This window comes from Bos taurus, chromosome 16 (assembly GCF_002263795.3).
Source record: "Bos taurus isolate L1 Dominette 01449 registration number 42190680 breed Hereford chromosome 16, ARS-UCD2.0, whole genome shotgun sequence".
Classification (NCBI taxonomy): domain Eukaryota; kingdom Metazoa; phylum Chordata; class Mammalia; order Artiodactyla; family Bovidae; genus Bos; species Bos taurus.
The window spans coordinates 73,898,563-73,923,179 of NC_037343.1; the positions used below are offsets into that span (position 1 = coordinate 73,898,563).

The 24,617-nt window shown below is 48.9% G+C and overlaps 2 long non-coding RNA genes and 1 other non-coding gene across 4 annotated transcripts in view; 1 reads left to right on the top strand and 2 right to left on the bottom strand.

Annotated features, from left to right (window-relative positions):
* Nucleotides 1-2,144: 2,144 nt before the first annotated feature.
* Nucleotides 2,145-2,213, bottom strand: MIR205 (microRNA mir-205). The gene has a single exon (NR_030909.1). It is a non-coding gene; the product is annotated as a microRNA mir-205 (primary transcript).
* Nucleotides 2,214-2,604: 391 nt separating this feature from the next.
* LOC104974529 (uncharacterized) lies at nucleotides 2,605-5,245 on the bottom strand. Of its 2 annotated transcripts, none has more exons than XR_009490925.1 (3): nucleotides 4,972-5,245; nucleotides 4,652-4,700; nucleotides 2,605-3,838 (listed from the first exon to the last, which is right to left on the bottom strand). It is a non-coding gene; the product is annotated as an uncharacterized lncRNA (long non-coding RNA). The 2 variants fall into 2 exon arrangements; XR_003029824.2 differs by having other exon boundaries at nucleotides 4,652-4,728.
* A 4,541-nt stretch (nucleotides 5,246-9,786) lies between these two features.
* Nucleotides 9,787-24,617, top strand: part of LOC104974530 (uncharacterized) — a 38,389-nt gene continuing 23,558 nt past the window's right edge. Inside the window, exons 1-2 of the long non-coding RNA XR_009490926.1 lie at nucleotides 9,787-9,847; nucleotides 10,800-11,642. This is a non-coding gene — a long non-coding RNA (uncharacterized lncRNA). The remainder of the gene's footprint in view (nucleotides 9,848-10,799; nucleotides 11,643-24,617) is intronic.

Sequence of the window (24,617 nt, forward strand, 5' to 3'; positions counted from 1 at the left end):
GGCTCACAGCACACACTGGCTTCCCTGGCAGGCTGCTCCGGGCTGGCTCAGCCTCCTGAACGGGAATCCGCCATCTAGCCGGTGCTGCACGGATTGGGGGAGGGGGGGCAGTTCAGACCCTGCATGGCTGCAGCGAAGATGGCGTTGAGTGGGGCTTGGGTTGCGGGAACCCAACAGTGCATCACACAGAGCTACAGCACTGAGTCCTGGGTGGTGTTTGACAGTTGACCCTCTGGGCGTGCATGTGCGCGCGCGCACACACACACACTATCTACAGTTGACCCTATGAGCGCGTGTGCACACACCCACACACCCCCCATCTTGCTTCCTTTAAAAAGCATTCCAGGTGGTAGGGCTCAAACCAAGCTGCAAATGAAAATGCCCCATCACTCGGGCTTTGTGCTCTTTTTCTTTCAGAGCCTTGAATGGAAGATATTTGCTGGTTCATTAGCCCTGAGTCCTCTGACCCCGTCCCCACCCCCGGTCACTGCATAATTTTACGGGTAAACACGTTTTCAAAAACTGCCTGTGGCTTGGCCTCCTGGCCCTTTGGTTGTCTGTGGACCTCAGAATGAAGGGGTGAGGGTGACAGGGAAGAGGTTTTGAATCTGTTTGAATTTGAAGCAGGAAAATGTTTTGAAGAAATGCTTATTCCTCTTGGCTCCTGCCCCCAGTCTGGGAGCTCTTTATTCCTGAGGAGCAGAGTCCCAGCGATCGGTGGGGTAGGGGAAGAGTCTCCTCCCCTCAGAGGTCACTGACTGGGGGAGGGGCTTGGATACCCAAGTGACAAGCACCCATCTGCAAACTCGGAGTCTCCTTGATAGCAGCCTCCTGAGAAAACACCACTCAGCCAGGCCAGGGGACATCTATTGACTTTTACCATCTGGAGCACATTCTGGAGTGAAAACCGGGTTTTCTGAAGTCTTGTCAGAACCAGGCTTTGTTCAGACTTTGCTGCTTTAGCAGATTGGTTGCCTGGAGAAGCCCCCATTTACTTGTGTATGAATACTAAGTCACTTCGGTCATGTCCAACTCTTTGTGACCCCATGGACTGTAGCCTGCCAGGCTCCTCAGTCCATGGGATTCTCCAGGCAAAATACTGGAGTGGGTTGCCATGCCCTCCTGCAGGGGATCTTCCTGACCCAGGGATCGAACCTGCGTCTCTTACGCCTCCTGCGTGGGCAGGTGAGTTGTTTACCACTAATGCCGCCTGGGAAGCCCCCATTTACCTGAGGAAGGGGTGAGTCACAGAAAGCCGTGGGCATCTCCTCAGTAACTGGGTGGGGCTTCCTTTGGATTAAGGGACCCACCCTCCTCCCCACAAACCTTTTTTCTCCTTAAAGGAGAGATGTGGATAGAGAAAATAAATTTACACAGGATGGTAAACCCGATGAAATCAATGCTAAATCTATCAAAGCAAATCATAGACCCTGGCAGCTGAGAAGTATTATTTGTTTTTCCTCCCTCCCAGATTTCCACCAAGCCTGGTGTTTTAATCATGTGTCTTGGGGAGAAGAGACCCATATAAAGGCAATTACAATTGGTAAATGATTAATGTTGGTCCTGACATTTTTATGTGTCAAATGTGTTTAAGTGCATTAACCTTTACAGAATTTACATCTGTACTCTATGAGATATATCTTGTATAGTGTCTCAGATATCTTCAATCTGCCTTCACTTAAATCTTATTTACATTTATTTTATTACAATATAAATGGGTTTTAAAAATCTTAAGAGTTTTTTTACCCCATTCTGCAGGCCCTGCTGGCACTGCGGGGAGGCTGAAGGCAGTAGGGTTCCTTGCTGACTGCAAATAGAGTTCCAGCCACCTGTCTGGAGAACCCAAGGAGGTTGGAGGGGGGAGTTGTGTTAGTTGTTCAAGCCCACAACTCTGTTTTAGCCCAAAAGGGAAGTGACTTAGAAGGCCAGGGGATCCGCATGCAATAGCATGAGCCACAGAGACAGGCAACGTTTACTTTTTGTGAGTTACAGAAAACACCCATGTCCATTTAGAAGTAACAGGCAGATCCCGTCTGCAGACGGGCACACGCACAAGGTGTCTGCAGCTCGCACGCCTCTCACTGAGCCTTTCCTTTTCCAAGTCAGGCCTACTTTTGCCGGCAGCTCCGGTGTCAGTTCCACGCCTCCTGAACTTCACTCCACTGAAATCTGGTTGGGTACGAGACAGACTCCGGTGGAATGAAGGACAAGAGAAGCACATGGACTATCTGAGGTCTTGATCTCAGAGGGTGGGCCACGTGGCAACCCCAGCCTCTGCCCACAGGGCTGTTGCTTGGCCGGAAGCCTGCAGGATCTTTGAATCACAGACTTGGGAGGTGGGGGAGACCCGAGTACTCACACCCTCCGCAGGATCACTTCCTCCAGGAGCTGAGAGAACCAGCTCACCCAGAACCGCCCCCCACCAGGCCTGCGGCACCGAGGGTGCTGAGGGATGGGGATGGTGCTGCAGGAGCTGGGGCCCTTGCTGTTGGTCTCCCTCGAAGCAGCTATTCCACTCAAGTTCCTGTGGACATGTCTCTGCGTCTACCTGGCTGGGATGCTGGCCGGCCTCCCCATGTCTGTGTTCCCCTGCATGTGCCATAGCCGAGCTTGGTCCTGGCTGCAGAAGGTGGTTGTTCTGAACCTACTGTGCTCTTGCTTACCCAGGTGGTAGAGGCAGGGGTGGAGGTGTTCCTCTCCAGAATGCACTGTCCAAAGAGCACGAACAGCCCATTGCAGGCCCATTTGTGGGTGTGAAAAAGGGAGAAGAGCAGCCAGCTGCGGCTAGGCACATTCACAGGGGCTGGGATGGTCACAGGAGGGCGAGTGTCCTTGGTCTCGCTCCTATAAACTCAGCTAGGTTGGCCACTTTTGGGTGACCTCACATCCTTTCTCAAACCTGCCTGGAAATGGCACCTCTAACATCTTCTTCTCGGGGCTCGAGGATGCGGGAATGTGGGAACGAAGGCCATCACCTGCTCTCAGGGACTGAACTGCACCAAGGGAATGGCAACCCTGGGAGCTCTCCATCCTCCTAAAGAAATGCCATCCGCCCATTGCCCTGTAGTTCCTGCTCCACCCCTTCCCTTGCTGCGTCCAGACATGCCCCGGGCTCCGTGTAAGCCCGTAAAAGGCTGTTCTCAGCACCGACTTGCAGACTGGGTGAGTTAGGGCAGATCCACCCTGTTGTTTGGAATACTTTCTTCCTGGGGCTTGTTCTGACCCGAAGCAGGGAGGTAGCGGCTTAGAATGTGGCTCCCCTCCCCCTCCTTTCAAGCCCCTGGGCACCGGGCATCTCAAAGAGGCTCTTCAACCAGGGCCCGGGGTTCCAGCTACCACTGAGGCAGGGCCACGCTTTCCTTGGTCAGGGGGACCCTGGGGTGGGCTGGGAGCGCAGATCTGAGTACTGGGAGGAGGGAGGCTGACCCATCCTCCCCCAGCCACCTTCTTTTTTAACACTCAGGGTTCTCAATGATGAGAGAGAAGAGTGCCCTGCTTGTGAGTGATCTAGTTGATATAGTCCCTCTGCACTGCCTTTGAAACATTTCCTAGTCAAAGGAGAAAGGGGACCGACCTGTTTGGCCCTGTTAAATGATGGCAGATGATGGGAGGAAATAGTTCTGGGATGGAAGGATTCTTTGCTTTCTGTCTGGATTTCAGCCCAACTCAGAGAGCACAAGGGATGATTCCACTCCCTCCAGATCCTCCTTACCCCACTCTTACCCCTCCTAACACGCACGGTCCATCAGGTCTTCAAATCTTCAATCGGAGTGTGCAGAGAGCATCACCCTCATACGGGCTCCTTAACCTCCATGGTGGCTACTCCATCGACGACAGTCTGTAAAAGCACTTCAACTGTGAAAGGCTGTGCAAATAGGAGGTAGCACTGATATCAGAGAGCCCAGAAAAGGCAGGCCCTTCCCTTATCACCCTCTTCTTGCTCTACAGACCTGTAGCTACGAGACAGAGATGGGAAAAGATGAACTAGAATCTGTATCCAGAGCCTTGACCCATTCTGGATCCCATCCCTCAGCCAAGATTCTTCTGCCCAGTACGGCTTCACCAACTTGATGCCCCAGTGACCTCTGCCTTGGTCATTTGCAGTGTGGGGATTGCTCAGAGGAGCAAACCACACATGTATTTGGTTATAGAGTACATTCATCCACTGACTCCCCTCCTGCACTGTCGAACTGCCTTCAGGACTGTGCCTTAAGTAACTTCCTAATGAAACCAACTTGGACCCAAGAACTGAAGAATCTCCTGTTAGTGCTGTACCCTCCAGCCCAGGCTGCAAAGCCAGCCAGCCCCCTGTTCCTTTAATTGGGTAAATTTCCATGAAACCAGACAGAACTGCAATCATGGAACTTAACTGATTAGCACCCAGCTCAGCACACCTATTCCCATTATCAGGGAGACTTACTGAGATCCCTGGATATCAGGGATCAAGAAAACCCTGAACTGACTGGGGATTTGGTAGAAACGCAGCAGGCTCAGTCCCTTTAGCCCTGGAGAAAGTTGATGCTCAACTTCTAGTGACTGTGGCATTTTCCACAGCTCACTTTATTCTCTTTTGCCCAACGATTCTCCTGATGGAGCCTCTGGGTTTTAGTTTTCCAAAGTCCCCCCCTAGATGCGGAGAATTCAGACTCACCTGAACGTCTGAGTGTCTGTACCTTCAGGTAGCAAGGCCTCCTTTTGAGCTTGATTCAAAATAATGCATAGATTTTTCTGGTAAGATAATTCCAAACAAAAAAATGGCTAGAGACTCCAGGATTCTTGCCTGGAGAATACGTGGACAGAGTAGCCTGGATGGTTAGTTTATGGGGTTGCAAAGAGTCGGACATGACTGAGCGACTAACGAACAGGCCCAAAGACTCACACGCATGAAAGGAAGAAGAGGAATCCGAGTCTTGCAATGCTCGTTGACTCCTAAGATTTGAGGACAGGGAATAAGAAATGAGAAGCACTTACTGTATAAAGTGTCCAGCTGAGCAGGCCCCGTGCAGAACAGAAATGGGTCCTGAGGGCAGGTGGGGCTCAGTCCCAAGGAGTCACTCTAAGCATAGGATAGCGGAGGAAAGGGGAGATGGCATACCAGGGAGCAAAATTAACCAGAAAGAAAAATTTTGGAGTTACGGTGGGGTTCAGTTGAATTTTCAGCACAGACAATACAAAAGACAGGAGCCGGTTTCCTAAGGTGAGGGTGAAGAGGTAGGACTCAGCCCCTTTCAAGGAGGTGGTGCTAGTCCCCCACTTTATTTATGCACCGCTTGGCCGAGCTTCGTGTTACCTGTGGAGTCTGCCCAATGGGGAGAGGTCTGGGCTGCCGGCTCCTCCTCTCGGCACCCACACCCTCAGAGGCCTGGACTGACACGGCCTTTCTGCACCTACCCTCGCTTTCTTATTGTTCTGTAAACACCAGAAAAGGGAGGGCAGGTCTCTGGGTTGCAGAGAATGGTGATCGGAGCGCTGTTTGTGAAGGTCCTGGGCTCCCAGAGACCTGGGCAAGGAAGGAAGAAAGGGAAGCACAGATCTTATTTTGGCTAGGAGAGACTGTGTGTGTGTGTGTGTGTGTGTGTGTGCGCGCGTGCACTCATGCGCACTCCAGGACAAACACAGTTGTGGGACCGGTTGATCTCTGGAACTTTTAGAGCTTTTGCTGTGCCCTGAGTCCTAGCTCCATGCAGGGCACTTCAGGAATCCAGCAGAGGTCCGTCAGCCCATCCAGGGACCCTTGAGTCTGAGGAGAATCCCACCCAGTGTGTTCTCCTGGCATTTAGTACAGAGTGAGTTTGCTCTGCTCCTTGAGAGGAGTAAGTGGCTTTATAATCCAAGAGGCTTTGCAACCTGTTTCTCTTTCACTTCAGAGGGTGGGGAAGAGACAGCCTTGTCAGGCGAAGTTGGGAAGAGGAACTGCAGGGAGAGCCAGCCAGCTCGTCAGGAAACATGAAGGCGGCTGGCCTATCAACTCCTGATTGTTTTAAGATCCCCTCCTCCCCTCCCTGGTCCCTGCTCCCCTCTCCCCTCTTCTCCCCCTTGCCACACCGAGAAGGTTAGGAGAGTTGAAGTCTCCTCAGAGGTGGTGTCGGAGAAGGCAATGGAAACCCACTCTAGTATTCTTGCCTGGAGAATCCCATGGATGGAGGAGCCTGGTGGGCTGCCGTCTATGGGGTCGCACAGAGTCGGACACGACTGAAGCGACTTAGCAGCAGCAGCAGCAGAGGTGGTGTATTTTGCGGAGCCTCCTGGCCTGACTTCCGTTTGTTTACAAGGCAGGTCTCCCAGTGCAGAGGGAAAGGAGGGGAATTAAAGAGCCGGATTGATAGGATACTGCAGGGCCGCACTGTCTCACAGCCCTTCTTAGAACCCGAATACTCTCAGCTCAGAACCTCTTTAGACAATCAGTCACTTCAAGCCTCTTACCAAACAGATGGGGAAACAGGCTCTGAGGGGAGAATTTCTGTCTCACGCCTAGGGTTAAGATTCAAATCTACTTGGATCCCCCAGCCTCCATTAAAGGACTGTTTAGAACAGACACTCTGTGATTGTCTTCCTCATCTCTGGAGGGTCTTGCATATTTCTGGAGCATTCCACACTCTTTCTGGAAGAAGAGAAGGCTCCGCTGGGATGGGGGGAACAGATTTTCCAGGTGAGGATTATCTTAAGTCTATGGGCTCCGCCCCTTGACGATCAGGGCCCCTGAACTCCCTGCCAGCTGAACCCTGTTCGCCTTATCACAGTCTCAGCTCTCCCTTTCCCCAACTAGTGATGTAGAGAGAGAGGCAGAGATGACCAAGATGACACACCCCTGTGCCCTGTCCACCCCTCCCGCCCTGTGTTTCATTCATTCACTCTCTCTCTCCCTGCCTCCGTCCACAACAGCATGATTCTGTACCAGCTGAGTGAGGGACTGTGCTTACCCTTGAGGAACTCCCAACTTAGCAAAACACACACATGGACAGAAAAAACAGGCTGAGAAAAACACTGTGAGTACCCCCAGAAGGAGACTGCCAACTTTTGTCTGTGAGATTCAGGAAAAGTCCCAGAGAGAAGGTGCCATCTGAGCTGACTCTGAAAAGATGAGCTGGCTTGAATGAGAGCAATGAAGAAGGAGCCCTCCCCCTCTGGTTAAGAAGCTTGCCCTGGTTGTGGGAAGAACTAGAGGCAGGTGGCTGGCTGCTGGCCCCCAAATGTGGGGTATTGGGAAAGGAAGGATGGGTACGGAGGGCATAAAATATGCACAAATTCTGCCCATCAGATTCTTTCCCCCACAGTGACATTTTTGATCTCTAAATTTGTTCAGAAAAATGGAAACAAATGATAACCTAGCTGACATGGCCAGAAAAGTCTCACCTGCCCTTTATTAGTGGGGCTTCCCTCACAGCTCAGTTGGTAAAGAATCCGCCTGCAATGCAGGAGACCTGGGTTCGATCCCTGGGTTGGGAAAATCCCCTGGAGAAGGGAAAGGCTACCCACTCCAGTATTCTGGCCTGGAGAATTCCATGGACTATACAGTCCACTGGGGAAGGCAGTGGCACCCCACTCTAGTACTCTTGCCTGGAAAATCCTATGGATGGAGGAGCCTGGTAGGCTGCAGTCCATGGGGTCAGTAAGAGTTGGACACGACCGAGCGACTTCACTTTGACTTTTCACTTTCATGCACTGGAGAAGGAAATGGCAACCCACTCCAGTGTTCTTGCCTGGAGAATCCCAGGGATGGAGGAGCCTGGTGGGCTGCTGTCTATGGCGTCGCACAGGGTTGGACACTGCTGAAGCGACTTAGCAGCAGCAGCATACAGTCCATGGGGTCGCAAAGAGTCGGACCCGCAGCAGCAGTAGTAGTATCTGCCTTCGCCTCAGCTTGATTCATGAGGGTGTAGAGGATGCTCTGTGGACTGGCTGGACACTGGTTTGTGTGATGGGCAACAAGGTGGTGAGAAGCACCTCAGGGTGGCTTTGTGGGAAGCCTCCTGTCCCCCGCTCCTGGGTCTGGCTTTTTCCTCCAGAGTCACCTTGAGAGGCAAAAGCCCCGCGCTATCTCCCTCCCCCACGTGTCTAGTTCCGCGTCTGTAAGAGGCTTTCCTCAGACCCTTTCAAGGGCTGCCCTGCCTGCCTGCCCAAGAGTCTTGGTGGGCAGATTGAGAAGGGAATGGGATGGCAGAGTTGCTGAGCTCAGAGCATGGGGCTCTCCTCTGAACTCAGGGGCTGGCTGTTCTAACGGTGTTTGCTCACTTTCTCCAGCTGAGCCGCACAGTTTGGTTGGACCGATCCCGACTCCTTCTCCCGTCCCCACGCTGAGCCAAGCCTGGTCTGCTGCGGAGGACCTTGGTCCCCACATGCCTCTCTGGGTCCTGGAAACTCAGCACCTTTGCCTCTGCTCTGACCTCCAGCCCTGTGTCTAAGTGCCCCTTGGACTTCCTGCAGACTGGAGTCTTTGTTACCAGCTTTCCACTTATTCTGGGGCTCCAGCTCTGCCCCACGTCATGAGGAACCAGGAGGAAGGCTCCCTGAGAGGTTTCTCAGGGCCCAAAGTCCAGAGGAAAACAGGCTAACTCACCTGCTTCTGCCTGGTTCTATACTTTGGCCCAGAAAGTAACTGCACAAATGTAGGGTAGAGAAGTATGACTTAGCAGCAACATAGAAAACAAAACTTAGGATTTGAGTTTATGATAAGCTGGGGCTTCCCTAGTGGCTCAGACGGTAAAGAATCTGCCTGCAACACAGGAGACTGGGTTTGATCCCTGGGTCCGGAAGATCCCCTGGAGAAGGGAATGGCAACCCACTCCAGTATTCTTGTCTGAAAAATCCCATGGACAGAGGAGCCTAGTGGACTGCAGTCCATGGGATTGCAAAGAGTCAGACACAACTGAGCAACTAACACTTTCACTTTGTGGGACTCAACGTTGTCCTAATGTTGTGGCTGCCCAAAGAGCAAGCTCTATCTTTGGTTGTATTATTAGAAATACGAGCTGGAAAATGAGGGAGGTGATATTTCTACTCTGCTCAGTAGTGCTCAGATTATACTTGGTTTATTAGGTTTGATTGTGGTTTCACATATTAAGAAGGGTCCACACAAGTCTGAAAGTGAGAAAAAAGTGATCAGAATGGTGAGTGGACTTGAAAATAGGTCACTTCACTCTGAGAAAGGATTAAGAGAAGGGGCTATTTAGTCCGGGGAATTGATGGCTGGGGAGTGGAGGGAGGGATATGATTGCTGTTTTCAAACACCTGAAGATAACGCCATGTAAAAGGGGTTTATGTTTGTTCTTAGCGGTCTCACGGGATAGGATGAGGGGTTGCGTTTTTTTCCTATCAGCAGTTCCTCATAGAAGTACCTTCTCAGAAACAGACCGCAGAGGGCACAGGCAGGCAGCAAAGGAAACCAGATGGATCTGGAGTCAGTGTAGCCCCCGGAAGAGGGTGAAGTCTCACCCCAAAGTGGAGGATGAGGCACGCTTTCTGCATACACCACTGGGAGGTACAGAACACCTGTCTGAACAGGCGGAGCCAAAGGGCTAAACCCAAGTCCGTAAATCATGTCGAGGCCTCTTTCTGCCATGGTGAATGCCTTTCCCTCCCACTTCGTTGTATCCCCGTAGTTGACTTGCCTCGTGCCAGTGGTGTGTCCCTAGGAGTGTAGTCTGGGGTTGCTGTTCACTAGCCAGCCCTTAGTATGCTGGCTGTTTCCTAAGGCCACATCCCCACTCTGCACACACGATCTTGTGACCTGGTGCACGCCTCTGTAACACGTCACTTTATGGGTATTGATTTCTTGCCTTTCTCTCTCTTGAGATCATGAACCTCTTAAAAGAAAGGGAAGCCAGCGCGTAGAAGTTCCTGGCTTGGGGTAAGTCCTCAGTGAACATTTGTTGACTGGGTGAAGGTAGTGGAGAGCTCTGAATGGGAGACTTGGGGTCCGGAGCTAACACCCCTCCCCCACCCACCTGCCCCCATTTCACTCCAGTATGGATCAGAACCGTATTGGATTTCACTCCAGTATGGTCCCAGAGTTTCCGGACCAGCTCTTTTCCTGCTCTGGGGGCTCTGACAGCTTGCTGTCTACTCTTCCATTTCTGGGCTGGAGGGCCCTCATTCTGGAGGTGGGTGTGTTCTCCAGAGATTGGACAGTGGGTGAAGCCTGTCTTTTGTGGGTCTCCTCTCCCAGACCCCTCCCTCCCAGGGCCTAATCTAGTCCTTCAGGTGAGAGGCTTGACTTTGATGCCTGCCCCTGTGCCCATACTGGGCAGAAGAGGGGGCCCAGGGGACATTAGAGCAGGTGAGAGCCAAGTCCTTGTCTCCCTGGTGGCTCAGGCAGTAAAGAATCTGCCTGCAACGCAGGAGACCTGGGTTCAATCCCTGGGTTAGGAAGATCCCTTGGAGGAGGGCATGGCAACCCACTCCAGGATTCTTGCCTGGAGAATCCCATGGATAGAGAAGCCTGGCGGGCTACAGTCCTTGGGGTCACAAAGAGTCGGATACGACTGAGTGACTAAGCACAGCATAGCACAGCAACCACTCTGGGCACTTCCTGCAGTTATCTGCTCCCCTAAACATCTCTGCAACTTGCCTGGAGGTTTTGTGGGTTGGGGGAAATTCCATTTCCCTGGAGAATGCTTGTTGGAGATTTTATTTTACTCTGTCAACATCTGAATACTACTTGAGGACAGCAGAGGGGTGGGGGAGCGTTCTTAATAGAATAGGCTTGGATAAGCTAAAGCGGTTCAGGTTATTCAATACCCAGCGCGGTGCATGCTCAGTCACGTCTGATCTGTGCGACCCTGTGAACTGTCGCCCTCTAGGCTCTTCCATCCATGGAATTCTGCAGGCAAGAGTACTGGAGTGGGTTGTCATTTCCTTCTCCAGGGGATCTTCTCCACCCAGGGATCGAACCTGAGTCTCTTGCATCTCCTGTGTTGGCAAGTGGATTCTTTACCACTGCACGACCTGAGAAGCCCCTGGACACCAAGAGGGGAATTCAAAAACACTGAGCTAGAGAGAGCTTGCATCTTCCTCTGTCCTTGACTCCTGACCCTCACCATTTGGAGAATTAGAGGGTTTGAAGACCAGAGGAGAGACAGGTGCCATTTGTTAACTGAGATCTTCACCCAACCTTTATTGTGCACCTACTATGTGCCAGATACTCCATCAGATGCTGGAGATAGATGGATGACTCAGATTCAGCCCTGGGACACAGAGGCTTTCCAGTGCAGTGAGGGAGCCAGCATGGTGATCTGAGCTACAGGAGGGAGGGGCACGGACGGAGCCCCTGCATTAGCCAGTAGCGGCCAAGAGAGAGGAGCCTCTGTCCCTGCCTAGCAGATCAGGAGGACGTCACCGAGAGATGCCACCCCGATGAGCTCAGAAATGCAAGAGGACATGTGCCAACCGGAGAAAAGAGAGGATTTGGTGTGGGGACTCCTCGGGGTGGCAGAGCTGAGCAGGCGTGGGCAGGTTGCCTTCCTCCTAAAGTAAAAGATGAAAAAATGCAAGCTGTACCCTGGGTCACTGCCCAGACAGCAGGTTTACTACCCGGGGGGTCTGGAGTGAAGGGTGGGAGGGGATTGAAAGAGCCCACCCTGTAGAGGAGGAAAAAAGATCTAAGTTAAACTTCATCAGCACCTCAGCGAGATGGATCGACACAGGTAATCAAATTTGGCAATCTCCGCTGGCTGCCTCAGTGCGTGTTTTTGTACGTTTCATGAGATGCCAGTTAGAATCTGCTAAATAAAGAGGGAAGATTGGCAGAAGAGGGGCAAATTTTAATGGGGAGAAACTGACTGGTGAGCTGGTAAATGGAGATAGGCAGACCTGAGGCCTCTAGAATGCTTAGCTCAGCACTGGGAAGGGTTGGTGCGTGCATAAGTGTGTGCGTGCATAAGTGTGTGTGTGCACACAGGTACCTGCAGCTAATTAATAACATCATGGCATTTTAGCCTGGTTTACGTACTAGTCACAGAAAGGCAATTAGGTGGGCAAAATGAAGGAGGTAGAAAAAGAGGGGAGGATTGGACAGCGGCAAAACTTTTCTGTGAAAGGTTCCAACCCTCGCTGGGTTGTTCGAGGGCGTGGTGAGCCAAGTCTGGGTCTCAGCTCTTAGATGAGACAATTAAGAGACCAACCCTTCAGGCTGGGGAGTCGTTTGGGGGCTCAGAGCACAGGTCTCAGCTCTCACCCGACGCTGGCGAGTGCCAGCTCATCTATCGTGCCGAGTGCTGGAGAAGCCCACGCCGGTGCTGAGTTCAGCAGTTCTGAGCAATAGAGCAATAAACCAGTCTGGGAGCCCTGTCGCTGCAGTGGAGGGGGATAATCCTACAATTTAATAAGCAGGAACACGCGGCAGGACTGAAGCAAATTGGGTGGAGGTGATGAGATTGCAGTGCCTTCCCGGTGGAGAGAAGCATGTGAGCAGTTCAGGGTTTATGACACTGGGTTGGGGGGGTGGCGGATGAGGGGGCGATGAAGAAGAAGAGGGCCCAAACTGCACTGGGAACCAGGGGATTCACTTTTCAAAGGCTAGGAGAATGGATGACCTAAGTCTATTCAGCTTCATTTGAAGCGCAGGACGGGGAGGAGCTGTAGAAGGATCCATTCTTACTGAAGTGGGCTGAACCAGGTCTCAGGTGCTCTGAGGTGGGCAGAGGGGTCAGACTCCATTCATTGCTAATTGTGCAATTTACCCAAGTCACAGGTCACTCTTGTTTCCTGCCCTGTAACGAGGACGTAAGAGTGACGCCTGGAAAGGCCTGGGAATATTTCCCTGAAACCATGAAGGACTTCAGAATCATTAAGAGTGTTTATCACACCTGAGGTCCCCAAGCATTAAAAGGCAGAGTGGTATGGACTCAGGAAATTGCTAGGTGGGCCCTGTTTCTGGTTCCGTGTTGGATGAGGAGGACCTGGGGGACTTCCCCAGTTTTCAACTCAACCTAGAGATACACCGCAGCTGTAAGAGCCAGTTGTTAGCATTTCAGGAAGTAGTTTCCCATCTGGCTGTTACCTGTGTTGGTTGCTTGAAATCAGCTGCAGTGGGAGGACCGACACCTCGCTGCAAATCAGGGTCCTCCTGGGCGCTGGTGTCAAGGTTTCCCAGCCCATCCCTGACCCCATCTTTCCCCCTTCACTGGTTCTCCGTGTTACTTCCCCAAGGCCGGCTTCCCAGCCTGGTTTCTCCTCAGTAACGCTCAGCACGTTGGGGCAGGGATGGGAGGGCCCCCTTCAGGGCCAAGCTCTGGTTCCCCTGGGCTGCTTCCTGTTTCCAGAGGAGGCCGTCCATACGTCTGTTTGTTTAGCTCTGTGCTTTTGATCACACTCTTCCCTCCACGAATAGCTCTCTTATGATAACTATGCCAGGCCTGTATAGTCCACACGGCACAGACATCGTGCAGATATGGAAACTGAGGTTTAGCAGGCCGTATGAGGTAACCTAACTGGGAAGTGTGAGGATTGAGATTTGAGAAGGGATTTTTCCTGACCTGGGGCCAGGGCTTTTGCCGTTACTCTTCCCAGCACATTTTCGTAGGGAACATTTTCGATGTCATTTTCCTCTTCCCCACAGAACCCAGCTCAGTGCCCTGCACGGTGTCAGGGTTTACCGTCTGCGTGATGAATTGACTAAAACGTCCCTTCCTCTCAGTCACGTCTTTTGTGATAAAAATGAGGTGGGGATTAGGGAGGAATTATAGCATGGTATTACTTCTACAGAGTCAACCTTGTCCTCAGCAAAGTCCTGAGCATATCCACCCCAGCCCCCACCCCGTGGGTACTCAGCTAGAAGTTCCCTTCAGAGTGAAGCCTGGGGTGTGTGTGAAGGCTGCAGAAAAGGTTTCAACAGCGACACACGTCCGCGCACGTGCAGCAGAAGAATATTATGAACAAAATGTGCTGCTGTTATAGTGCCCGTGTCAGACCCTCTAAGCTACCGTAAAGCTCTTCTTCCTCTTGATCATGTTGTAGCCAGGACAGCAGTTTAACATTTCCCTTAAATGTGAGGACGGCTGGCGGGGGGTCCATGTGAGAATGAAAGTGAACATGTAAATGGACTTTTTGCAGTGAAGAAGAGGCCCTTCCAAAGGTTTTCCTTGTAGATGTATTTATTTATTTATCCTTTATTTCTTTGTGTCTTTAAGGGTCCGCTTCATCTCCATCACAAGAAAAAAACATAATAAAAGTAGGGAATGGTAATGATTTAACAATGAGATTTTTCCTATTTCTGCGTAGGCCTAGCGCTTCTTTCTGTTTGGGCCTGAAGATACGTGTCTTATTCTTATTCCTCAGCCAGTTTAAAAGGAAATAGAGACGCTTCCCTGCTCCTGTCTTTTCTGAGCTGTGAGAGCCAATGCCACACAGGGGCCAAGGGGCACCCGCTGGGTTTCCTCTGACGGAGAGTCAAGAGCTAAGTGTGTCTTCTTTCCCATGAAGGTTCTGCCAGGTCGACGGTAGGTGAAATTACAGGCTTACCTCCGGCCAGTGTTTTGAAGACCTGCGGTGTTCCTATTCTTTTCCAGCTAAGCTCTGATGTGTGCAGACTCCCTGTAATTATGGTATAATTGGATTTAACCATAGGGGTAGAACTAGTTTTCAACCAAGTCCTCCTCAAATAATTTGTTGCTTATTAGAAAAAAAGGGTACTCGTATTGGTTTTAGTGGCGTATATGGCTCCCCTCGACTCCCCAAGGGAGAAAGCAATCGCTGGTATGAGCCCAAGGGATTTAGTGGGGTTGGTTGAATCACAGCGCCCTTGTATCCTAGCTCTGAACATTCCAGAAGATTCACTTTCTCTGAAAAGGAAATCAGACATGAGGCTTTATAAGGTCCCAAAGTGAAATGATTCAGTCTTTCTCACTCCTGTGGTGAAGTTTATTCTCAACGTCCAGAATTTATAAACTGGAGTCTGTGGGTTGAACCTGGGAATGGGTTAGGGCTACAGATATAAATAAGGTGGTTTCACATAAAATTCCACATTTCAGCTTCTCCTGAAAAAAGAAAAAATCTGTCCATTTTGGGCTGGAAGCCCTTGTTTACTATACTTTGAGGGCAGGAGGAGAAGGGGACGACAGAGGATGAGAGGGTTGGATGGCATCACCGACTCAGTGGACATGGGTTTGGGTGGATTCCAGGAGTTGGTGATGGACAGGGAGGCCTGGTGTGCTGCAGTTCATGGGGTCGCAAAGAGTCGGACACGACTGAGCGACTGAACGGAACTGAATCTCAGGTCCTTTCAGGAAGGCAATGAGATTACCACTCACCCTCCAGTCCTCATCACTCATTTAACCTTCTTGACTGATGGCTTTTGAATGATTTGTATCCTTGGGTCTCTGAGGTCCCTCTCTCAATTTGCATCCACCCCACCCCTCCATCTCTCAGTAACATGAAATCATCTTTTATTGAAGGCAGTGTGATGTAATGCCAAAAATAAGGTCTTTCGGGTTGGAGAAACTTGTTAAACCCCCCTCCCCCTTCCTTGTTCATTAACTATGCTACTTTGGGTGAACAACTTTACATTTCTGATCACTGTTTCCACATCTGGGACTTACCTGATGCCATGTCACAGGTGTGAGCTCCAGCGTAATCCTTGGCACATGGTGAATGGTCAGTAAATATTAGTTTCCCATGCTCTCATTCTGCCCTAAATGGAAACAGAGAAGGCTATTGCTATCAGCCAATGTCACAGACTTCCTTGCGCTGAAAGGCATCTGGGAAGTTTGTCTTGTTTACTTCTCTGCCTCTGCCTTAACTCTCCCACGCAGGTGAAAGGCAGAGAGAGGCAAACCCACTTGCTCAAGGTTACTCAGCGAATAACAAGTAAACTCAGGTGTCCTGGGCTCTTAGCCGAGGGCTCATTTCACTGGAGACAGCCTGCCAGACCCACACAGATTCTTTCCAGCAGAATCGAGGATGGAGTGAGCGTGGGATTTCTGTTGCTCGGGGCTTGAGAAAACGGTTGCAGACAATGAGTGGTTTGAGTGTCTGAAAAGAAGCATCAGGGAGTGGATCTGAATTAATCACACGATTAAAGCTCTGCCAGTTCACTCTTTAATGATGCAGATTGCCTTACCTTCCTTTTTGAGGTGACTATGCAATAAAGGTGTGTCATCTAGGTCAGCACCTTAACTCAGCCTCTCTGGCTGTGTCTTAAAGTGAAGTAAAAATGATATCAAATAGCTGACCCAGGCTCTTCTCCCTCTCACCACCGAGATCCCTGGGACATGTGGCCATCAGACATGTGTCTTCACTTGCAAATGGCCCCAAAGATATGGTTAAGTGGAGGCCAGGTAGGGTCTTGGGCAATAACGCCACCTTCCTATAAAGTGATTCAAACTCCCTGAGGTCTGGGAGTTACAAGACCAGGATTCCAGCCCCACACTTGCTCTCAAGGATCTGTGTGACCCTGGACAAATCTCTCCACATCTGTGGATCTTAGTTTTCTCATATGTCAAGTGATGGAGGTAGAAAGACAAACTCTTAAGGTTCCCTTCAGCAGCAACAGTCTTAGATGACTATTAATGTATAACTTAACTCCTCAAAAGGTTGAAGATAGACTTCAGAAAGAATCCAAATCAGGTTTCTGAGGGACAGGAGGAAGGTTATGACCCTAGAACGCACCAGAGAGAGACAAAGGTCAAGGGATCAGATTCCATGATTTTTATTTACAATCCTTGGGACTCCCAATGAGCTTGAAGAATGCTGGGCTGCTGAGTCGTTTTGGTGGAACACAGTGTCGGGGTCTGAAGATGGTGCCCTGGAGGTGGGTGATGAGGTGCTGAGGTAGCAAATAGAAGGCTTTGCAATTCCATCCTTAGGTTTAGAGACTGAGCAATGCGTCTTTGGGTTTCACTCACACTTACCTACCTCAGAAATGTTAGATGTGGGAAGACTGTGTGAGTCAGGGATGAGATTTTAACGAGACTCGCTCTTTAGTTGGGGTCAGACCAAAGATAGGAGTAAGGAGGAAGGAGGTGATGGATTTCTCTTTCATAACCGAGTGGTTTCCAGCATACCATTTAGTCACTCTGAATCTCTGGGGTTGATGTCCTTCTTAGGGCTAATCCGATTCTGTTCCTTGAGCATATCCAAGTCTTCGAGGAGGGCGGCTTTAGCCAGAGCCAGAGACAGTGCATGGATATTGACCTTTCTTTTGACACGTGACTTTGAACTTGGCTCAGGACCACTAGAACTGGAGCTTGGCATTTCTTCTGTTGCCTGTATCCTACAGAGCTCTTGGACTTACCCAACAATTTAGAAATTAGGAAAACCCTGTGGAAATGGAGAGGCAGACTTGAATTGGTCTAGACTAGACTGTATCGGTCTTGGTTTCGCTGGGACTCTGATTCCAAGCCAACCATGCCCTCCCTTGCTTTCTTAAAGAGGTATTCATGCTGTGCCCCTATAGATGCTGCGTACAGCACCCACGGTTCTTCTGACCCCATGAACCAGCATCCCTGACTTATTTCTCTCCTCCTGTTTTATTCTACCCTTCATCTATGCTGCTGAATGGCCTTCATAATGGATTTTTTTTTTTCCTCAGCTGCTCCCACCCATGGTGATCTCTTTGGCACCAACCTGCTGTGGCCATAACATTCTGAACCCTTCCGTCTGGCTTTTAATTCCATGTTGCCTTGTATTGTTGTCCAGGTGTTTCACGCTGTTCTTTCACCTCTTCACAACCTCGCCAGATTGCACATTCTTGGAGCCAGGGACCATGTCTTCTTGAATCACCCCCTGACCCAAGCTTGCTGGCCTGAGTGTCACAGATTTTTGTAGGGGACTATCCCTCCTGCCTCCATGCACTTCCTCCAGCTCCCGCTTTGCTCCTGCCCATGACAGACTTTCCTTTTCAGCTGTGGCCGGCTGCTGCCCTAGCATGCCTGCTGCAAATCAGCTTGAAGTAAGCTGTCTGTAAGTGCCCTGGTGAGTCAACCGGGCCCCTCCTTGGAGACCAGGAATTCTGAGGTCTTGCAGGCACTTGCCTGCCCATCTGTGGAATGATTCCACAGCCAGCCCCCATCTTGCCTCTGGGAACGCTCCTTACTTTTACCTTGCTCCAGTAAGCTGCTTCCCTCCTCCACTGGCTGCCCTGACTTGTCAGGTATAGATGGCAGGGCAACTCCAAAGAGCCAGGCTTTGGTGGGGAGAGATGGGACTCTTTGCTTTGAGAGCCAGAACACTGTGGGATTCTGCTGGGTTTACTTTGGTAAACCCAGGAGAAAGAGGAGAAACCACTGAGTTATGGCTTTAAAAAAAAAAAAGTCTTCCTTCAAAGAGAGCCAGAGTAGGGTGGGGAAGAAGAGACCAGGGCTCCGATTTGGCTTGGGCCAGCGATTTGCTGTGTCATCTTGTATGAGTCACTTATCCTCTCTTATTCTCAAACTCCTCTTCTGGTAAGTGAGGCAGTCAGAGTAAAGCAGTAGATCTCGAATTTATAAAGCAGAAGCACTTATATCACATGAAATCTTGTAAAGAATTGCACTTTCTATAACAGAGAAGCAGAGTCATTCTGATTAATCCTGGGATACAGAGGGGTTCTTGGTTTCCTTCTGGTCTTTCAAATCATCCCCTCAAAATACATCGTTAGAAGTTCCCAGGAGCCCAGTTTGAAGAGCACTGAGAAGGATGCTCTCAATGGTCCTTCTAGGTCTGACCATCTTCCCCTCACTGTGCAGTTCTTGGGCTGGCAATAGCACCTGGGAGCTTGTTAGGAAGGCAGTGTTTCAAGTCTTCTTCAAGACCTACCGAATCAGAACTCACGTCCTCAGATTCTCAAGACCCCCGGATTTGAGAAGCGCTGGTCTGTACACACAGCTGGGGGTCACAAGCACCAAGCGGGTATCGTGTCTTTCATCGTCTTACGTGGGCCTGGTCAGTGGGTTGAAAGCGTGGCTCACATCTCTGTCTTGAGACTCGTATGTTTCAGTGCATTCATGGTCCCCTGGGTGGGGAACCAGCTCTGGGAAACAGTGAGGCTTGTCCTTGGCTTAGCTGAGGAGGACCTAGAAGGGAAACCAGTTGGTTCTGCAGGATCCATGTTCGGAAATGCTGGAGACACAGCATCTCAAAGAGGGATTTGTGTTTCTAGTGCGGAAGTGCTCACTGCTGATGGCTTAGGAGAATGTCTCTACTAGACCATGTGCTTTTCTTTCCATTTGGTTTCTTTTCTTGTCTCCTGACCCCTTCAGCACCTGGGGGTGTGACAGCTGGGCTTGGACCTAGAAAACCCGTATTTTAGTCCGAGCTCTGCCCTTTTCCAGTGTTGCTTTAGCTTCTCTGCCTCTCTGGGCCTATCCGTAACAGCACGGTAACCCAGCAGAGCTGTGAACTGAAACTGGAGAGGTTCTTCTGGTCAATCATAAAGTGCTGAAAGCTCAGGAATATTTTTGTATCAACTCTGAGCTATAAAAACACCCAGAGTTTAGCTTCAACTGACTCAGAAGCCACAAACATCCATATGAATCTTGCAGCTGGTATCTTGTGTCAGACTAAGCTTTTCCTTGAAATCCAGGTTTCCTCATAGTTAGCCCTGTTGGTGGTTCTTAGATACCCTTCATCAGAGTTGATAAATCAATACTTGATTTTCTTTGAAATAGTAATGCGGGATATTAGAAGGAGGAAAATAAATCTGAAACTATTCTAAAATGAAAAATTAAAAAGTTTATTAAAAATCCAAAAATAAAAGAAAAAATAAAGAGAAGAAAAATAGGTCTTACTCTCTTAAAAACTCTCTTGTCCTTAGAAAAGGCCTGGAGCCCCTTCCTGGTGTGTTTTCTTGATTTGGTGAGAAAGTTGGGATGAGATGTGTCTTGAGTCAACCTTGAAAATGAACTTGCTATTTTTTTTTCTTTTATCAGTTAATGTTTTAAAGGCCACTTCTGTAAACAAACAAACACAAACTCTTTCTGGTAATTTAAAAACGTGTTTGTGCTGTTGGGGGGATATTTCAAAAAATCTGTGTGTTTCTGGTGCTTTCCATGTTGACAGAAGAATTTGAATGTCATTTAATAAGACCTTTAGGATTTTCTTATGATTTCTCATTTCCTCACTCTTTTTTGAAAAACCTAAAATCTTCCTCAGCCAAGAATAAACAGATTTTAGCCCCGAAGGGGTGGGCTTGGTTTGACATTTAAGCATGGAATGGAGGGAGGCTCCTGACTTGGCAGGCAGCCTGTGCCCCACCCTGGCTCCGCTCGGGCACTGAGGTACCCCGCCCTCTCCCTTCTCTGTGCTCAGCTTGGCCCCTGCCACGTCATCCCACCCACCCCACCCCACCCCCCACCTACTAACGGCCTTCTTTCCAAGGGCACCTACAGAGGTTCTATGCCTTTAAAATGCTCCCTTGGGGACCTCGGGGCTAGAACTGGGGAGAAACTCCGCTTATTGTGGTGCCGTCACAAGGATGGAGACGAATCCAGGACAGATTGGGAAGATCTCAAAGCTCTTGAGATAAAACCAAGTTAACTTCTCCTGAAAAATATTTTTAAAAACCATTGAATGGGCTGGTAAATTCCCACCTTGTGAATCCATTCTTGGAAGCTGGGTTTGGTGGTGCTATTCAGCTGAGCCCAGGGGGCTTTGCTTGTCCAGTCTTCTTTACCAGGATCTTATGTCATTTGAAAGGTCATGCCATCATTGGCTGGGCCTGGCAGAGTGGAAAGGGAGGTTTTGTCCAGCTGTATCTGCCCAAGGATCAAGGATCAGTTTGCCTGTTGTGGAAAGATGCTTGAGTCTCTTGGCCAACCAAGGCTGCCTTCAGTGACTTATGGGATTTTTCACTAGATCAGCATCTTTCTTTGAAATCTAAGCTACTGATCAATTCCCAAAGCCTCATGAGATTTCTATTTGAATCTTCTTTTTAGGGGCTGGGAAGATACACATATCTTCTCCATCCCTTCCTTTTTCCCCACTTCACAAATTGCTTTAAGGCATGCCTCCCTTATTTTGTGTCTTTAGCCCAAATCTTTGTCCTAAACATAAGACCTGTTTGCCCAACTTTCTCTTGCTGCTGCTGCTGCTGCTGCTGCTAAGTCGCTTCAGTCATGTCTGACTCTGTGCGACCCCATGGACTGCAGCCTACCAGGCTCCTCCGTCCATGGGATTTTCCAGGCAAGAGTACGGGAGTGGGGTGCCATTGCCTTCTCGCCAACTTTCTCTTGAGCCTCTGCAATTTAAAGTCAATATGTCAAAATTGAATTCATCATATCCCCCCCCCACCAAACTTGTTCCCTCAAACACTCCTGTGTTCCTTTTCTCTCTAAACAGCATCACCTTCACCCAGTTGCTCATGTAAGAAATCGAGGAGTCACCGCGGATTCTTCTCTCCCCCTTACTCTTTAGGTCATCAAAACCTGTCAATTTCATCACCTTAATAGGCCTTAAATCCAACCATCCTTGCCCATTCTCATTGTTACCACACTGGTGCAGACCACAGGTGTGAATCACCTGGACTGGAATCAAAAGGAGACGTTTCCCCCACCCCCTACCCCCACCCAGTTCCAAGCACAGAGACTGACATGATAGATGTGGAGGAAATGTTGGCTAAATCATGAATCAGAGAAAGGAAGGAAAGACACATGAACTGTTACCAACTACTGTCTCCTGGAAAAGCCAGGCTAGACGCAAGAGGGAGATGAGGGACTCTTCAAATATTAAGACCTCGGATGAGACGTTTCATAACATCCCTCTGCTGCAAGACTCATCGCCAGTAACTTCATTATCTAAGCTGGATCCCAACTGCCACAGTATGAACCTGTTTTCGCTGGCTCTGTCCTTAAGGAAGAATAACTCATCCCATTTCTTCTGTATGAGGCCGAAGCAGCTATGGGGATTATACAGCCTTTGTCCAAAGCCTGGTTCCAATCCAGGTTGGAGACCTGAATCCATTTGCTGCGAGGAGAGCTGCTCCAGGGCTGGCTTTCTATGCCAGATAATTAGCAGAAAAACAAAACTGAATTTGAGGTTTGGGCTCAGCTTCCGATGTCTTTACGGTAGCCGTGTATGTCAGCTGTTCACATACTCTGCCCCTCCATTCTTTTCTGGGCAGGTTCCCCAATCCTTTGCAGTCTTTTCCTTTTCCCCAAATCTGGGAAGAAAGGAGATAGAAATACAGTAAGAGATGCCGAGAGTCTCAAAGCCCCACCCTTGTGAAGTGAATACTCTTCTCTCTTTGTTTCCACACCAGAACGTGATCTGACATGTTTTGCTGATGCTAGATCCTAGAACTGTGGGGAAGGGAAAGGAAGCCTTGACAGAATGCATTGTTTGACCTTCCTGGTTTTTTTACCCACTACCAAGGGAAAAAGAAAAAGAGGTGTCTTCAGTTTCATAATCATCTCTCTCTGTCTGGACTAGCTTAGAAGCCTTGGAAGGTGCCAGATATTTTTGTAGGAATGTGGCCTTCTGTTTGGAGAGGAAAACTCTGCACATGTTGGCCGCAGAGACCCCTCATTGCACTGGGGAAGTTGTGTCAATTCTGCTGAAGGGAAGCCAGCTGGCCAAGGCTCTGGGCCTCCTTGGGTGGTGAGGGTGGCTATGCCAGTGGTGGTGATGACGGGGGTGCAGGATGGGGCTGGTGTGTATTGGGGGTGAGGGTGGGTACAGGAAGGTATTGTAAAGGGGAAGGATAAAAAGTAAGCCTTCTTGGAAGTCACGGTGTTGATAGGCAAAATTATTTGCTCAGAGACAAGTTCTGAGCAGGAAGGTAATTCTGTGGGATTGGGAGAAATTCTTTTGATCTGCAGGAGAATTTTCAGGTACAGTAGAGAGTAAGAAGCTTTTTAGGCTTTCACTCCCTTAAAACAAAGGAAAATGACATATAGATTTAGCAGCTTTCTTAGCTCTATTGTGATACTCTGGTAAGAATTTGTCATCATTTCTGTTCATCTAGGCTGTTCCTCCAATTGACTTAAAATGATTTATTGTGTACTAGTTTTTATGAATGTCCAGATTTGTAATTAGTTACTCTTGGTAATTAAAAAAAATTGGATAAATATTACGTGTCTGCTGACATTGAACAGACTGTTTCTATTTCATCTTGAAAACAACTTCCAATGGTGTAATGTGTTATTAACTAAAACTTAACATAAAGTTACTAATGATTTGAAAGTCCAGTGTCTCTGTCTGCAAAGAATTATAGACTCAGAAGTTCACAGCTGAAAGAGGCTTTAAAGATATCTTTCAGTGAGTCTCAACCAGGGCACTTGGAAATGTATTTGGTTGCTTTGGAATGTCACAACCACAATGGCCGTGGCACATAATTAAATTTAGTGTTCTGAAATTAAGGATGCTAAGCATTCCATGTGCTTACCTGCTATATGGTGTGACGTTGTTCCACGGAGTTGAGAATTTCCTTGTTGAAAATGGCAGGAATGCTTCTGCTTAAAACAGAGCCCAGCTCATCACTTAAGTCATAATGTCACTAAGGTCTGATATCCTCCAAGTCAATAAAATGACAATGAATGGGGCTGATTTACAGATCTAGCTTGGATTTGATCCAGTTCCTTTTATTCCCTGCTGTCAACTTTAACAGTAGTTGTACCACTAATGTGAAGAGATCTTCTCCATTATATAATAAGAGAATCAATCAAAGCCTGATATAAGTTTTAGTATTTGGATATCTAATTTTTTCTCTCCTATCCACTGGGGCCCACAAACCTTATTTTCCTAACCAACGAATGGGCTTAAAAGTGCAAAAACAATGAAAATTACAGTTTCCAAGGATGGATGAGCTATTGAGAAATGGATGAGCTTGAGAAAACTGTAATGTTAGTAGATGAATGAGATGCGATGGAAGCCCAGTGGGAGTTTAAGTACAGTCTTCATCAAGAATATGAAAGTCAAAGGAGAGATATTAAAATATGAGTTAAGAGTGGGTGGGGAAATATTAACATGCAGTCATTTCGAGTCATATCACAGGTTCCGAGTCTAGGTGGTTTCACCCTCATGTATTAAAGGCATTTGCAGATGAAATCTCAAAACTGATTTTTAGCAATCATAAAGAATGGGAGAATCCCCGGATACTAGAAATAGAAAAATATTCTTCTAATCTTCAAAAAGAGAGGAAAAGTAGTTTTAGAACCTAACTCCAAGGAAACTTGACATTACATCAAATAAAACTCTTCAACAGTACATTAAACTCATACTTTATGCATACTTAGAAGAAAATGAGGTGATTTCTGGCAGCCGATATGGATACTACTACCATAAAAAAAAAAAAAAAAAAAAAGCCACAGGGCTTCCCTGTGGCTCAGATGGTAAAGAATCAGCCTGCAATGCAGGAGACCTGTGTTCCATTCCTGGGTTGGGAAGATCCCCTGGAGGAGGGCATGGCAACCCACTCCAGTATTTTTGCCTGAAGAAACCCATGGACAGAGGAGCCTGTCCACAAAGAGCCAGACGTGACTGAGCCACTGAGCACGGCACCGTAAACTGACCCAGTTTGGGCCAACTGCTTTGACAGACCCCTGGAGCTCCATAAACACAGGACTTGATTTCTACAACAATCGACAGAGTCTTCCATGATATCCTGGTGGATAAGACTACCGTAGGTTTATTAAGAAGTATTGCAGTTAAGTGAATTTCTAGTTGGTTCAAGCTGTATATTCATATTTAAAGAACGTTAACAAATAATA